Consider the following 16,519-nt stretch of genomic DNA (forward strand, 5'->3'; position numbering starts at 1 on the left):
GAGACAAGAAGGCAGAATCATGACACAAATCTGACTGGTTGATTGGAATGTTGTTCCAGGATCAAAAAAGATGTTGATCCAGCATCATGTTGTCCTTGGTGAAATCACGTTCACCAAAACAAATGCAGTGAGCAAGTACTAACAGTTAATCTCCCCTTCTAGAAAGAATCAATGTCAAACACATGCTAGAAGGCTTTTGTTAAATAACAGATACCTAAAATGATGAAAAAGCATTAAATCTTTAAAAACACATGGTTTTCTGTCACGCAGCAATTGTGGGAGTTGCTCCTAAAGTAGCTGGTTTAAGATTCACACACACTGCTGCTCATTGATTGTTGTGTTTTGATTAATTGGGGTTTCAGCATCTCATATATGCCCCACATGTGATTAAATGCTGAGGGCCAGAGAGAGTTTCCTCGACCAATTAAATAATACCGTCTGCCACTAATCAATACCCTGACACTAACATTTGGGAATAGGCACTTTGCGCTTGCGAGGCTGTGACAGTGACACCCGTTATGACCTTTTGAGTGAGTGATCACGTGACCTCAGAGGATTCAGCCGTTCGTGTTAGCGCTAGTGTAAACGGCGTGGCCCGTGGGTGACTTGGGTTAATGTTCAGCCTCGGAACACAACAGTAATTAACCTCTCCAGGTATCTGACCTCACAGAGAGCCGGCTATTTGCTCACCTGTCTGACCCTGAATGTTATACCATGTGTTCAGGGAGGGTTTGTTGTCGTGACCTGCCCAATACACTTTCATGCTCATATCTGATTCATTAGATGTACAGGATATCAGTCAAATGCACGCTCACGACACACTTCCAGGGGAATAAACACACCACCTGCTTCTCGTTAAAATGCATGAGAACACAAGTGTGCTACATCTATCACCATTAGAGCTGCAAGTGTAGTATAACAGGAGTAAAAGGTGATGGCTGACGGGTTGTCCATGATGTTGTCTCACGCTCAGTTAAAATGCACCTGTATTTCCTCTTATGCACGAGTGCGTTTACAGAGAGAAAGAGAGAGCTAAAGTGTTTCTATCTGCCAGCTGGGTTATAATAGTAAAGCAGTTCTGCTGGATGCGATGTGACTCGTGGGAGGAAAAGGGGAGCAGCTTTACGAGTCCCCCGAGCACATAAATCTGTCTATTATAACAATGTGGTCAGTGGCCATAGCAGGTCCCTCCTCAGAGAGATGGGCACCCCGGAGAGAGCTCTCAGCTTTAATAGAGAAGACAGCAGGGGGGAGAAATATTTTCTCTTATTTTCAAAACTATTAAAACCTTGAAAGTCATCAAAGGCCCAAGCTGTTCAAAACCACAAGCAGCAAAATGAAAATTCCAAAGCAACATTGCATGCATATTTCACAGAGAATGCCATACAAGAATTAATTTCTCACAAGTAAAAATGCCAATTTCATATAGGCCCTACTTATATTTTATAATCAGGGTTCAACAATACAGAAATGTTCTATGTTCTCTAACTGGCGAACATAGATGTGACAGAATGGCTTGTTATATTCTGCAAGGATGCATTAAATTGATCAAAATAAATTTTGCATCACTTTTTCCCCAGAAATATGAAGCAGCTCAACTGTTTTCAACATGGATAATAATTAGAAATGTTTCTTGAGCAAATCAGCATATTAGAATGATTTCTGAAGGATCATGTGACACTGAAGACTAGAGTAATGGTGAAAATTCAGCTTTGATCACAGGAATAAATTACATTTGAAAATATATTAAAAGAGAAAACTTTAAATTGCAATAATATTTAATAAAATTACTGTTTTTACTGTATTTTTGATCAAATAAATATAGCCTTGGTCATCATAAGAGATTTATAAAAAAAAAATAAAAAAACATTCCAAAATCTTACCAAGCCCAAACATTTGATTGGTAGTATAACTCAAATATATTACTTTTTTTTTTTAAAAAACGGTCTCTTCGCTGTTGGTAGTGCATAGAGTTGCTCAGTTTTGTTGCATCACTGCAAATCACAGATTCTCACTGAAAAGGAATAACTTGCTATTGTTTTTGCTGCTACAAATCACTGTCATAGTGAACGTCCCCTTAGAAAGCATCTGTGCAGAGAGAAGAAAGCACAGCGGCTCACTTGGTTTTGTAAAAGAGCTTTTTCCTCTGCATCTGTCCTTGACGCCCTCACTTCTTTAAGCAGTGCTAGGCAGCGATCTGAACGCTCTGCATCATGGCTACACACAGTTATCTCTCCTCAAAGCACTTAGGCCTTGAATTGGAATTAATTACTAGGACGGCTCTCGCGCTCACATTAACATCTCACTGTTGACAAGAGCGTTAATGTGAGCATGTGTGTTCTGATGAGAGTGTCACTGTAATCAAGATCTATAGCATATCTCTCTCTCTCTCTCTCTCACACACACACACACACACACACACACACACACTCTCATGCATGTGTGCACTAGTTGCTGTGGGAAAATCAAACAAAATACATAATTCAAGACTGACAGAGGCAAAATGCTGTTGATGCACATTGTGTCTGCACTAGAGGGAGTTTTGTTACTGAGCTCTGTGTGTGTGTGTGATTTGATGTTGAGGGTCTGTCTCTGTAAGATATACTGGCAGCTCTCGCTTTTCCGAGAGTGAAATGAATGTTAAATAACTTGAGAACGAGAGAGAGATACTAAAAAGTTAGTCAATTAAAGAAGCGCTCAGGGATGCGGTTAACATGCCTCAGTGAGTTATCACTGTACTAAATGAGAGGGCGCCTTATCATATGAGCAGAGGAGAGAAAGAGAGAGCGAAGGGGGAAATATTTAATTCTGAAAAATGGTTCATTAGTAATCCGATTGAAAGATAACATGTTCTTCTGCCTTGGCAGCCAGAACTTACTGCGTGTTTCTTGGAACAGAGAGAAGTTAGAAGAACAGTAAAAACAATGTCATACAAGCAAGGTCATGAATAAAACTACATTTTGTGCTTGCCTGTGCAAAACCCTCTGAGCAAACTATCTCAGACAAATTACTGACGACAATGTTAATGAACAAAGGGTTTCTGTGATTTCAATGATGGCGAGTTGTGCAAGAAAATGTGCATTGATAATGAAATGATTTTAATTAACACCGTTCACAAAACTATAAAAGAACAAAATAACACGGCAAGATGCACTAACAGTGTTTTTGATAGACGAAAGAAGAAAAATCTAGAAAGAATAAGAGCGTCTCTAATTGTCCAATCATGTTGAGTAATGTTGAATAATATTGAATAATGCTGATGTGGGGGTTTACGCAAATGAACACCGGTAAACTGAAGCACTTCGCTATCCAGCTAAATAACTCACCCAAATACATCCTATACATACGCGTAGATAACATAATGTCACTCCAATCTGCAAAAAATTATGCAACTGAACAGTTGAACTTGAACTAATTTGCTAGTCCGAATGTCTAAGTCAAGTCAACTTTATATAGGCCTAGCACTTTTTACAATACAGATTGTATCAAAGCAGCTTCACAGTGATAACATGAAAATAATACAAAGTTTGTTTCTAGAAGAAAATTGCGTCATCGTCCACCTTATGTAAGGCATGATCAATAATATTGTTGAATATTAAATGTCTCCAATAAGAAAGCCAAAAGCCAGGCAACAGTCACAATGTAAATATGCTTTTCCATAACAATAAACTAAACATGCCTAACTGATTTAATTTCTTGTCAACTAAAATAATATTGCCATTTTAGTCAAAGTAAATTAAAATATTGCCTACATTAAAATGATTTTTAAATATCAAACGACAATTTTTTATTTATTTATAAAGAACAATATTCCAGTTTGGTGAGTGTTTGCTACTGTATGTGTTTGCTATGCACTATTGTTTGTTTTAGAAGACTTCTATGTAGTTGCTTACCTTGCTAGTTTATATTCCAGAATAATTCTAAATATGGCCAGAAAAGCTTATTATAACTCTCCTCAATAAGCCAAACTCTTTAAGGTAATCTTATCAAGAATATCCCTTCTGAAGGACTATACAGTATATTTATTTGAAGCTGAGCTTGATCTTTGAATTGAAGCTGGTTGAGTCTTACTGGTAAAGCTAGTTAAAGGGGAACTTGGCAACTATTTCAACTTAATAAATCCATTTAGAAATCATTTGGATGGTTTAATAACCTGTTCTGGTGCGAATGGTGACTTTCCCCGCACCCCCCAACAGAAAACCAACCTTGCAACATGGGGACTAATGTCCCGGTAAGTTGGAAATAGGAAGTCGAGCGAGAAACACAAACTGCTTTACGGCAATTCAACATAAACACACACGCCATATGATACTGTGTATGATGTATTACCCACCTCAGTAGACATAGCTCCACACGATAAAGTGGGCCGGCTCCCATAATAACAAAAGCACATGTGTGGTAGAAAGGGGGAAGAGGGTGCCGCAAGTGAGATTTTTTTACTACAGAGTTGTGAAATATATGGCCCACAGCTGTAGGGGGAGCTCGTTGAGAAAACACGCGACAACAAAAGGGAAAATCAGCGAAGAAATGGCTAGAGTTGCCATGTTCCCCTTTAAGGAACTAGAGAACATGCATCCGAAACAACATGGTGAACAACATATTTTTTTTTAGCAGGGGCAACAAATGTTGACTGCAGTGTTTCAGGAGAACACAAATCTTTTAAAGGACTCAGTTAGAAGACAACGGCTCCTCCCAGCCTGTTGGTCGTCTCTGGCCGCTCCGGCTGGTCCATTCGGCGAGCGGATTATCCCAGAGAGGAGGAGGAGGTGGAGCAGGTCGATACCATGCTGAAGAGCAACACATCGCCGCTCTGATGAGCCTTTTAACATGGGAATGTAGCTCTAATCCCTGAATTAGTGTATTGTAAGGAGAAAAAGAGATGGAACTGAGCAAGGTTGGGTCATTCAGAAGATGAACGATGTGAGTCATCATGGATGTGGAGAAAAATGTGAGTGCTGAGCCCATACAGAGAGAAGCATGTGATGTGAAAAACAAATAACGCAAGCACTGTCAAAGATAATTGATCAAAACAGTATGTGTAAAGTATGTTTCTTTAGCAAATAAATAGCCAAGTAAATAGCAGATTTCCTCATTTTTATAGCTCAAGAGACTTTCTAAGTTATGTTTCCTTTAAGCATTAACTTGATCTTGAAATTGTTGAGTTCATATTGAGTTCATAAGTTAGAGACACTGAATCTCTAGAAGAGAGTCATGTGAGATTCAGGTTTATTTCACAAGAAAAACATCTGAGAAGTTAGAGGCTTAACCCTATAAAGCCTACAGTATCAGTGTCCTGCTGGACAAACCTGTTGCACACAATCTACTACATGCCTTCTACCCTCTGACTCGTATAATTTTTTAGCGAGAAAATTGACTTTTATTATAATTGTAAAAATTATAAATAGAAGCCCACATGTAAAATCTTTAAAGAAAGAAACTCATACAGGTTTGGAACAACTTGAGGGTGAGTAAATGATGACAGAATTTTCATTTTTAGGTGAGTTATCCCTTTAAGGAAACATCTTATTGCATAAACACATTTAAATTCTCTCTGTGTTCTGTGCCCTCTATCAAGACAGCCTTGTATCTTGAGCCCCATTCGGACGGGATTAACTTTACAAGGGTAGATGGAGTAATGTAATGTTACCACAGGACGTCTGTAATAGTAATGGCCAATTCGCACGGGATAAGAGATCTCAGTGAAACTAGCAGAAGTGAGGGGTAACGTTAACTCGATTTACACATCGCCGTCACCCTCCTGTCTTCATGTGTGTATTACGTTGCTTCCTGAAATCACGAGCGCAAACACATAACTTATATTTATAAAACAGTTATGTCCGGTCGAATGATGTATTAATTAACTTCAGATTGGATTGTGCTGGTAAAAGGCACTTACTTAATGCTAAAAGATGTTTCGTGCCTCTAACAGGTGCTTTCGATCTTCTTTCTGATCTGAGTGGTGTGTGGAAAACACTCGAGTTTTGCCACAGACTCGGCCCAGCGTCTAGAATGAACTGAATAACTGAATGCTTTTTCAAGCGTCTCCATACTTGAAAAACCGCGGAAAACTACTTTTAAACAGGAAATTACTAAATATTTACATACATATTTACAGCGGGTCTAATCGCACAGGATTAGTATTACCTGAGGTCATTTTTCCAGACCTTTTTACTGAAGGTAAAAGTCGCCGTACTCTTTACTGACATTGTCCGTGATGATTACTGAGATGCACATTCGGATGGGACTAAAATCACAGAGAAGCTCTGGTAATTATACTTTATGCTCTCTCCATGTTAAACTAGTCCCGTCCGAATAGGGCTTTATACAGTATTTGAAAACAGGTAACAATCATATGAGCAGTTAATCAATGCCACCAGACAGATAAACACTGATCTACTTTCCAGGAGAAGCCCTCGGCTGTGTCTCGACAGGATCTGCCCTTCAAATACGGGAGTGTGGTTTCAGTCTGACAGTATTGATCACTAACTTTATCATTCATTCGATTACGGATCTGGTTCCGACATCAACATCCTGATCACTGAACACTGATAAAAACTAAACTAAAATCACAGTGCCTGGAATTGAATTAAATATGGAGATAATATAAAAATCCTTCAGAACTAATTTGACACCTGAGATGAATCAGCCTGACGGAGTCAAAAACAGACTGGTTGTGTATGGTTATGATTTGAATAATCCAACCTTTTACAGGGACACACGTTCATTAATTCCCATGCAGTGATACGTGTCCGTTTGAGCTTCTCTCACTTCTCCATTTCAAAAACAAGGAAAGAGGATTAAGGCATGAATAAAAGCTTTGTTATCTGTCACTGTATCAGCAGAACTAATTAAAGGGTTCAGGTGTAACTAAACACGGTTCGTAACACCTGCGACGCAAATATTTTATGAATATTTTACTTGATTTACTTGAAGTTTGATGCCCTGTTTTATCATTTGAACACAGGGATAAATGTGGCATTTTAGCTACAATAGACAAATGTGGGGAAAAAATCACTTTGTATATTTGAAAATGTTTAGACATTTATCAGTCAAATAACAAGGAAATCAAGGACCGTTTTACTTTCATTTTATGCTTGTCATTTTTCGATATGATCTTCAGACTGTAAATTATATTCTTAATAAGTATATTGCAGTAAAAAAAAAGAACCTAAACATCTTTAGAACAAGATAAATTTACATGAGAAGCAAAACAGCATAAACATATTTCATCTTGTGAAGACAAAGATAATTCAAACATGTTGAAGAAAATAATCCCAACAGAGAAACAAGAAACAAACGTTGAGGTTTAAAGTCAATGACCGACAAACAAGGACTGAAACATATAAAGGGGTATAAATACACTGGGTAACAAGAGGCTAACAAGGAGCAGGTGAAGGTAATTAGTTGCCATGGTGACTAACAAGTATAACTATAGAAACTAAGGTAAACGAAATAAACCACAGAAACTGAACAAAGGCACAGCAAGACAAAATAATATGAAAATAAAAGTCCAAGAACACTAAACACAGGGCATCATGAGAGAAACAAGTGAGGACAAGTTTGAATATCTTATGAGGTTTTGCTTATCGTGCAAATCTTGTTTTAAATCTGTTTAGAAATGTTTTATTGCAAAACGAGGTAAACCTGTGCAAAAGGTTTTTTTTTGTTGTTTGTTTTTGCAGTGCCATAATCCAACACAGAATATATGATTATGCACCTCAAACTGTGTGAAACACTATATAAGAACTTTTAATGCATTGATAAATAAGTGAAAGTTCACAGTGTGAAACTGTTTCACATTTTTTCCACACAGTTGTGTGTTCATTAAAAGTAGGAGGGAGGGAAGCAGTCAGAGATGCCGTTATTCAGCGTGTGTCGATGAGGAAAGCAGTGGGGTGATAGTCCCAGCGTGTGGCCCATTGTTTAATCTGAATCCACCGCTGTGTGTATGTGAAAGGAAAGCAGGGGTCCAACAGCGGCTAGGAAGATATCTAATGATGGAAAGAAAAAGGACTTATCTGGAAACTGATTTGGATGTGCCGGTGGTCAACCAGTGGAGGATAGAGAATGAATATGGATAAGAATCGTATTATTTCCTCAAGTGCTTTTGACGGGTACAGACAAGCCTGTAAATGTAGAACATGACTGCCTAATAAATAACTCGCTGCTCTGTATTTGCAGCCAGTCGTTCATGCAAACAAACCTAGAGGTGGAAAACAAGCTGTAGATCATTCCATCTCACTTTCTGTGACAACAGCTGAGGACTTAAAATCTTTCGCAAATGCAATAAATCCAGTGAAAATTTTGCATGCTCCCAGGGTGTGTCAAAAAAGGTCATGTAACACAAAGAGGCCATGACATGGATATGAATGACACCTTCCATGTGGAGAAAAGAGCTTTCAGAGCAGTGGGACACCTGTTGTAAAACCAAAGCATCTTAACCCATTATGCTGTACGTTTCATTGTACAACGTTTTAAAGAGTTACAGACTGGGTTTCCCATTATCTACAAACGGCATTCATACACCTTTCTTGTCCTCTAATCCTTGAGTTTTGGGCTTTATAGTGAACGGAGAACACACAGAGACGGTCTCTAAGCAACGCTGCTGTCAGAATCCTTTCCGAAGATACTCAAGGACGAGTGCAGACTTGTGTCAGAGCAGCAGAGGATACACACACACGTGCACGCGCACACACACACACACACACACACTCACACACACACACACACAAACAGCAGGAATCAAGAGTCCCTCTGGTTCTCCAGCGCAGACAGCTCTGTGACACGGTATACATTGAAAGTTTAAAAAAAAAACAAAAAAATGCACAACATTTAGAAACGTTGGCAAAGAGTATTTGTGTTTCTTTATATTACTACATTTGCATCTCCACAGGGAAATAGCAGCACTCACAAGACTCCCAAAGACTAGGGTTAAAGTTTCAGGTAAGTTTAGTTTATAGTCTTCGGTTCAGTGGGAATTGAATGCCACATCAGAGCAGCATTGCTGTTGTCATGATACTCCTGAGAATACAAAACGCAACACCATCTTTGCAATGTAAACTAGACTATAAATGGTTGAACAGAAGCAAGAAAGCTACAGTATAAGACCAATCACAATTTATTGGCCATACAGTATGCAAATATTTTGAATGCTGAGCATTCTATCGTCAATGCAAATAATGGTAGATTTACATACAGTAAATCTAAAATCTGAGTAGGTAGTTGGCATGAAAGACTTTCAGAAAGCTGACATGCTATACTTAATCTAAAGCCATTTTAATTATTTTATAATTAGGAAGTCATGCTAATTAGGGCTTACATGAATTTGTATGTGTAATGCACATCACACTGCAGGACTATTTTAAATGAAATACGTGAAGGGGAAAAGATGATTAAAAAGGGTGGAAAAACTTGATGACCAGACAAGACCTAAAATACACACTTTTTACCTTAAACATTCATATGCATTTAACCTACAGTACGATCATTCATGTTGTTAATATAAAAATATTAGTGTACACATCATGAGCCATCCACCACGGCATAAAATTTAGAAAAACAAAAAATAGATCTAATTATCTCCAAAGTCTGAATGGAGTCTGTACACTAAGCGGTTGAAGCTGAATTAATTGAAAAGTTGAATGCTCAGGGTTGATCTGAATGTTTGAGGAATAACGCTACAGTGGTGCTTTGCGAGCTCTGTAATTACTACAGATGTATCATATTTCATAAGAGGGAAAAGTACAGAGCTGCTCACCAATCAAAGTTCTCAGGTCAGAGAAGATCAAAGTTTGCAGATTCACACATCTGCTTTTGAAGTTTTCAAAAGAAGGACAGATGGTTGATTTTCAAGATTGTATCAAGGCTTTTAAAGCAACCAACTGAAAATAGCAGCCCAGAATAATGCTGTTAAATGCGTGCCGTCTTTCGCTCGGCACACTGCGACTGCGATAACAGAAATAACAGAGGCAGTTTCAGTGGATGGCACTGTAAATCACAACGAGCTGAAATTCAGTGCTAATTAAAATGGGCTTATTTTCAACTCCTCTTTAGAGGTTCATGATGGAGGGACTTTGAATTCTCCATCAAAGAGAGCAATAAACAGCAAATGCAGTCTTTATAAGCCAAACAAATTACTGTCACCACTGCTCACAGTGGTTTCATTCACATCCAAGTGAGATGAAACGTTCAGAGGAAACCCCCTGGACTCTGTATCTGCTGTGTGTCCATCCTCCAATGATGTAAGGGAGGTATTCATGAACCAATACACTATTCTTCATTTAGATTTTTTTTTTTTATCCAAAACAAATCAGAATCCCATGGTGCAATCTGAGGTCAAGTGCCTTGAACACAAAAAAGTAAAAAACTTTCCTTCCTTTTAAAGGGTTGAGTTGTTATTTGGTTCGTTAAACATTGTTAATGTTTATAGGTTCTTCGGATCACCGTAATGGATATAAATAGATCGAAAAAATAGGACAATTGAAGCATCAGGGGTTCTTTGAATCACCTGAATGTAGATGATTTGCTAAAAAAACATGGGAATTTAAGTTCTTAAAAAGCACCAGCGTGTAAAATGGTCTCTTTGTAAGCTTTATTGTTAAAGGAGAACTAATTTACCCATCCTCATGTTGTTCCCAATCTGAATGCGTTCATTTCTTCTTTGAACCTTTTTAAAATGAATAAACAACATATGGACATTTACAAAATGGGAAGAATAACAGAATTTGTTAATTATGAACTGGAATAATTTGCACTGCAATGGAAAAAATTTGTTAAAAGAAACCCAAAACTGAAAACTCTGTCATCATTTACTCACCCTCAGGTTGATCCAAACCTGCCCAAAACTGCCCAAAACATGAGAATTCTTCATTTTAAGCTTCAAGCTAATGTATAAGCGTAACGTTTATGCAGCTTACACTGTCAGGTGCTTTTACATATATGTGTGCTGTTTAATGTGTGAGATATGATTCCTCAGCGCTAAACTTTTATTTTACGGTTATATCCTTATCTGTAAATGTTACAAATTCATGCAAGCATTTCCATTTTGCATGAAGGCTTGTCCTGACTGTCTGTGTTAAACTACAAACTTAACTGAACAAGCGCCGGAGGGAGACAATTAATAGTCAGCGCAAAAATATTAATTTTACTGAAATATCTGTTGTTGGATGTTAAATTTAGGTTTAAAAGTCTATATGCAATTCAATTATTTTATGAGAGTAGTAACTGTAAAGGGACAGCATGTAATTAAATATATATGTAAGACATTTCTTACATTTACAGGATACAGAAATGACAGTAAGACAGATCCTGCAGAACCTCCCTCAATGAGTTTGTGTTTTAAGAGATTTAAACTGTCCTTTTGCTTTATAACTCATATAATGTATAGCATATATATATATATAGATATAGATATATTCACTATATATGTTTTCATAGCATTCAATATGTTCGTTTGAAGAACAGCATTGGCCAGGATGTGGAATAATGTGTTATGTCAATAAACAAAGAAAAGAAAATTGAACTTTTCTCCGATTAATCAAAGAAATAATCGGTCAACTAATTGATTATCATAATAATCATTAGTTGCAGCCCTATTTTTAAAAATGTTGGTAACCAAACAGTTAATGTGCACCATTGTATTTTATTTTTTTCATACTATGGAAGTCAATGGAGCCCATCAACTGTCTGGTTAGCCACATTCTTCATAATATCTTCTTTTACCCATAGGCCTGATTTTATTTTCACAAATCAATGCTTATGATGTACAGAAACATCACTCTCTTAAGGCCAGACACGGCAGGAAAAAACATTCATTTCATTCATTTGTCATGCAGTGGTCAGTTTTGAGATTTTGGGCTAGTTTACTCCTTCAATATGTTCTTTCAAGCTGCTATAAAGAAGACGTTGAAAATATACATTAAAGGTATAGCGGAGGATCTTTCCGAATTTTAGATAAGAACCGCCCTCTCCACTTTTTGAAAAAATGCACATGCGCAACACACTACATGCTCCCGAGAGGGAACGCCTATTAAACGTGTGCGAGGTTCTCCTCGTGCACGCTCTGTTTACAAGTTGCTGTCGGCATCACTCACAAGATTACTTTCCAAAAGAAGATTTGCACTTTTTCACCAAATAGCATGCCAAACTTTACCTGTCGAGTAGAAACTTCGCGACTGAGGCATCAGTGGGAAGCCCAACCTGTGTTTTCAGCGCACGCCATCGTGTGAAACAATCTCCCAAAAACACTCTGATCTTGTTTCTCTCTTCTGAGGCCTTTCTCTTCTTCTCATACAGTTCGTACAAACTTTTTCTCTTGCGACCCTCTGACATTTTCAAAGGACCCGGTGAAACGGCGAGCTTCAATGAATGGCTTAAACCGTAACTCTAGCTCACCACCACACATAAACACCTGAAAGTGCGCATGCGCAGAAAGCGAAAACTAAGGGACGAGCACGTACGACGGCCTTACGTTACATATCACCAGAATGATTGACACTTAGGTGGACCAATAGTTTACACTACCCACCCGGAAAAAGAAAATCCTCCGCTATACCTTTAAGATGTTTATTTTATTGAATTTTGTTTACTTGCGGCAGTAAGTTCCTCCCGAATTTACCAAGAAGTTGGCATTCCAATGCGACATGCCGAGTCTGTCATGACCGGTATCACCGTGAAGCTCTGAGTCTTCTGCACAACGCTATGTAACCCAAATATGGGCATTTCCTTTCTATCAGTAACCAATCGTGAATGTCCAAAGGGAGATTTAATGCTAATGACGGGTTTTTGTTGGCAACTGTGTGTGCATGATACGCTAATGTTAATTAATTGAGTTACTGCAGCTGTAGGCTTTATATGCCTGCCATGTTATTAATCAGTTTTCATGAGCTTGAAATATTACATATTATTATTACTACGGCCCTGAGCATTTATTCTGTTTTTGAGCAATTTTTTCCATCTGTCCTTTTTCAGATCTATCTACCGAAAATATATGCAAAATCGTGCATATTTAATGAGATAATGCATAATTTGCATAATTAAACATACAAATTTCAAAAACTTGTAATAATTTTTTTTATATACTTGTATAAGTAATCAACTGAGGAAGTTTCATGGTGATATCTATTATTTAAAAATTTTACCCTATTCAACTGTAGTGTCTCACCTTAATACATTTTTTTTTTTTTTTTTTTTGCATATTTAGGATTAATACTTTTCAGAGATGTATGGTAAACTCAGTATCTGAAATACAAGTGATAAATGTTTATCAAATGTTGAATCTCAAAAAAACAAAAAACAAAAAAAAAAACATAACATTTTCAAATATATCTTCATTTGTGTTCCACAGAAGAAAAAGTTTCCCTTTAAGAGTAAATGGAAATGGTCCCATCTTTTCTTATTTGGGGTTTGAAACCAACAAGCACCACAACAACCCAATGACCAGAGCACATCACAACAATCATTTAATCCTCATGCGCAAGAGCACCATGACAAGTCAAACAACAAAGATCCACACAGCAAACAACACTGCATTAGAGACAAACCCCCAATTCAAACTCCTGTGCAGCCCGACTGACACGGGACATGATGGACGTTCCTACATACGCACACAAACACTTGAATGAATCGTAAAACACACACCGCTTAACTGGGCCGGTCGAACCTCTGGAGGGATGAGAAAGGTCACAGATTGTGATCAAAAGGCCAGCGAGGTCAAGATCCCTATCTATTGCTTTTATTGTTCCATCTGGGGGACTAAACAAAGCCACAAACCTCCTCTCCGTACTGATGTCCTCGTGTTGTCCCACCTCTCTTGAATGTCTCCTTCTCAGTTATTATGAACGAGAGCAGCGTGTTGGTGGTCCATGTAGCAACATGCAAGCCACTGAGAAAGAGCAAAAAGTGAGGAAGCAAGTGAGAGAGAGACTGATATGCTGGCGGCGACTGAATAGATGGCATTGCAGCAGGGCAGGACTGTGGGATTAGACGAGACAATGGTATGCTTGAAAGACGTAAGCCTCTCTGTGTGAAATAGAATCACTCCCGGGGGACAAGACTGCCTTCCCCGCTGAATAAAGTGAGACAGACAGCCTAGTTCCCGCTGACTCCTCTCCAAAAAGACACTTTTGATAACACCATTCAATCACGGCAGAGGAAAAGTTCCCCAGCTCAATCTATACGGCCCTGTTTCATTACATATATAATAAAATTCACTTTAAAGAAGGGGTCTCAAACCACTGGCCCCTGAGATTGTTTCATACGTTAGCCGTTTATTCGGCCCACAAATCATATTTCACTCTCTGCATTTTGATTTCACCTGTTATCCTGTAGTTTTCTTAAAGATTGTTATAATGTGGTCTCATATACAGTATATTTATTCACATGACTAATTACAGGCATCACGCAAATTAAAACGTGCAATTGTAGCCTAGGTGATAACAACAAACAAGCCTGCGGGTTCGCGTCTGTCCAAAAAAAAAGAAAGTTGGTTATGTGTGCCAGATTGCTCATTCATTCATTATTTACTATAGCGAATGCCACATTTATACATATATGGACTATATAAGTGCACGGTATAGGAACAGAAAACAAATTGCAGATTTTGTCTACTGGACAAGTGCGGTAGGGTTAAATGTGATACAACTACATCTCTTCTATTATAATCAACAAAGCGGACTACACAAAATGCCTCTATAATTATATAATCAAAATTAATGTTTCTATTTGTTGTTACTGTTCAACTGGTCGCTGATGAGGAACATCATCTGGCAAGTGGCAATTTGATTTTGAGACCCCTGCTTTTAAGAAAAACTTTAACCACCCTGTGAATAATGAACTTACACACACACACACACACACACACACACACACACATACGTGTTTTCATGTATTATGGGGGCATTCCATAGACATAATTATTTTTATACTGTACAAACTGTATATTCTATCCCATAACCCTAAACCTACCCATGACAGAAAACTTACTATATTTTTACATTATCAAAAAACATCACTTAGTATGATCTATACTTCCTCATGGGGACAAAAAAAAACATTTTGTCCCCATAACATAGAGTTTACCAGGACCACACACACATATATATACACACACATATAAATGACGTAAAGTAATCCATACTGTAGGTCACTAATCAAACACATTTGTGACATTGATCAGGTGAAGTTGTCAGATTTCAAAATGTCCTTTGGCACTTTCTCAATCATGCTGGAGAACATGATCATCGGGTTTTGCCCATGCCAACTTGTCTGCAGTGATTTTGTATTAACATATAAAATTACCTTATCAAATTAGATGGAACTAGTGGTACTTTTGGACCCCACTGAAGTTAACAAGTTCATAATTCTTGCACATTACAAACTGCACCAGTTCACACACTACATAAAATATTTCCAGGGAAACACTGGGTGTAGTTTTTCAATATCCCCATAATTCAATCTAAATTATACATTCAACCAGACTAATTAAAAAAAAAAATCTTACATAACACCCTCAGAAAACGTAGCGTCTGAGGTGGATATTATGCTCAAGTAGAATGAACAGAGATTTGCATGTAAGACAGAAAATCAGTCGCCACAGGACAGCTGTGATTCTGCTAATGTTTCTCCTAAGCCCTCAGTGTTTGTGTACAACAGCAAAGGAAGGTGCACAGAGGAGATGAGAGACACTGCACCACTAATAAGATCCTCATTTAAGTGCAAATGATGGAATATTATTATGAAACATAAAGGTTGAGCCAAGCAGGTCATGCACACTACCACTATTATTACTGGCAGAAATCCAATGCATGTGCACCACTTACCCGTGCGAAGAAAACCATCCAAAAGGAAATCAGATAATGAGTTTAGGAAATCCCTGTAAAAACTAGAGGATCCAAACCCCAGTCCTGAAGAGGAAGGCAACTGCAAGTGTACAGCAAGTGTCTAATCCATGTATCAGGCACTGCGCAGGTGGCGTTACTCTGTGTGAGCTCTTAGCTGGGACAGAAGCATGAGTGTCTCTGGGGACAGACGCACACTTTCTGAGACTGTGTGAACAAGACTAATTCAGGCACAAGCGAAATCCGTCAGGTGTTGAATTACAACAAGGGCTGTGGGAGGGTCTTCTTCCCCCTGGCCAATCAGAGAAGAGGTCTATTGTTGGATTTTGCACAGGTAAATGAGGCGGCCCCTCCTGCTCTTCACTGGCAGCAGACCAACAGGTAGATGAGGGAAGTGGGGACACTGAAACGGGTTGGCTTGTTTTCTATAGTAGTAGGTAGACAGACAGACTGGCTGGTAGAAAAGCTGTTGTTGAGATAAAGAACTCTTTAAGTAGAACATGCTGACTGATTCTGAACACTGCCAGAGTTGTTCGTCTGCCCTGCGAGCTGTCGTGAAGATAGCGCTAATAAAACCAACAAAAGGATGTAAAATGTAACACAATTTGTGGCGTAGACTTGGAAAAATACACTTAAACATCCAAATTTTAGCACTGACACAAATAAGATTCATGATTAACAAG

The 16,519-nt window shown here is 38.2% G+C and overlaps 1 protein-coding gene across 1 annotated transcript in view; it reads right to left on the bottom strand.

The window, feature by feature from the left end:
• ptprfa (protein tyrosine phosphatase receptor type Fa) overlaps nucleotides 1-15,925 on the bottom strand; it is a 200,230-nt gene extending 184,305 nt beyond the window's left edge. The window contains exon 1 of the mRNA XM_081380153.1: nucleotides 15,819-15,925. The gene's annotated coding sequence lies outside the window, so the exon portion shown is untranslated. The remainder of the gene's footprint in view (nucleotides 1-15,818) is intronic.
• Nucleotides 15,926-16,519: the final 594 nt, after the last annotated feature.

Source organism: Scardinius erythrophthalmus, assembly GCF_964197995.2.
Source record: "Scardinius erythrophthalmus genome assembly, chromosome: 12".
NCBI classification, from domain to species: domain Eukaryota; kingdom Metazoa; phylum Chordata; class Actinopteri; order Cypriniformes; family Leuciscidae; genus Scardinius; species Scardinius erythrophthalmus.